Source organism: Vombatus ursinus, unplaced genomic scaffold (assembly GCF_900497805.2).
Source record: "Vombatus ursinus unplaced genomic scaffold, bare-nosed wombat genome assembly UNPS02015197.1, whole genome shotgun sequence".
Lineage (NCBI taxonomy): Eukaryota > Metazoa > Chordata > Mammalia > Diprotodontia > Vombatidae > Vombatus > Vombatus ursinus.
The window spans coordinates 28047-29452 of NW_020954975.1; the positions used below are offsets into that span (position 1 = coordinate 28047).

The window sequence follows — 1406 nt, forward strand, 5'->3', positions numbered from 1 at the left end:
AGAGAGAGAGAGAGAGAGAGAGAGAGAGAGAGAGAGAGAGAGAGAGAGAGAGATTTTCATTCAATAGATGAATTTATTAAACTGGAGTAGAAGCTGATAATTGATTGGTTAATTAGAGATGTTGAAAATTTAGTAATTTATAGGGAACTATCAAAATACACTTCTTCATTGGTTTGAAATGTGAGATAAGAGAACTAATAGGGTAATTAGTAACAGATTGAAAGGAGTGAGTTTTAGTGCTACTTTCTGCTGCTGTAGTGCATCATACAGCTTACCTAGCTTCAATTTAATTTACTCATGGGATCATAGCATCTAAAACTTGTAATTTTTTTCCTTCCTTTGTTGAATTTATTTTTGTTATTTTTAATGACCTTCTCTACTAAATATGTGTCTTCTCCTACCCACCCCACCCCCAACTTGGTGAGTCATCCCTTATAACAAAAAATAAAATGCAGAAGAGTACAGCAAAAAAAAGCATCAGATCATCACCATCTGATAGTAAATGCCATGTTCTACATTAAAAGCCACTTAGGGAGGTGGAGCCAAGATGGGGGGGGGAGCAGTGACTTATTTGAGCTCTCCCCCCAAACCCTTCCAAATACCTATAAAAAAATGGATCTAAACAAATTCTAAAGCAGGAGAACCCACAAAAAGACAGAGTGAAACAAATTTCCAGCCTGGATGGTTGATCAGAAAGATGTACCTCACTGGGCTGGGAGAGGAGCACAGTTTGGCTTGGGCACGCAGCCACAGCTTATCTGGAGCAGGCCTCAGAGGACTGAATCATGGGCAGCTGTGGCAGTTTCCAGACCTCTAAACCCAGGAATGCCAAAGACAGCTTGGAAGGACAGTGGGAAAAGTCTGTGACTGAGGTGAGAGAAGGAGCTAGGTCTCAGCTGCCCCCAGGGCCGTGGCTGTTTCCTGAGCTTCCGGCCCCCAGACTGAGGGGGAATCGAGCGGCTTATCAGAGGGAGATTGTAGGGAACTCTTTGCCAGTGTAGAGGCAGGAATCTATTGCTTTACTGATGCTTTGATCTGGGTCATAGTTCTTGTTGGCAGTCCTGGAGCGAGGCGGAATCATGGTGTAGTGAAGCTTCTTGTGCCGGTGGAGAGAAAACACCTCGTGCCTTATCATAGTGCCTTGGAAGAAGTGAAAATTTTCAGGTCCCTAGAAGTATCTCTGAAAAAAGCTGTACAAACCCCAGAAGCTTGGGACAGTACATTCTCCACATTGGAAACATACTTTTACCTTAACAGAGAGTTTAAAACTCAAGTAATTGGCCGGGATCATGAGTAAACAGCTCAAAAAGAATCAGACTGTATTATCTTACTTTTGTGACAAAGAAGATCAAAACATACAACCAGAAAAAACAATGAAGCCAAAGCTCCTACATCCAAAGCCTGCC

At 42.4% G+C, this 1406-nt stretch overlaps 1 pseudogene; it reads left to right on the forward strand.

Annotated features, from left to right (window-relative positions):
- Window positions 1–940: 940 nt before the first annotated feature.
- The window catches only part of LOC114031633, a 5796-nt pseudogene continuing 5330 nt past the window's right edge, over window positions 941–1406 (forward strand).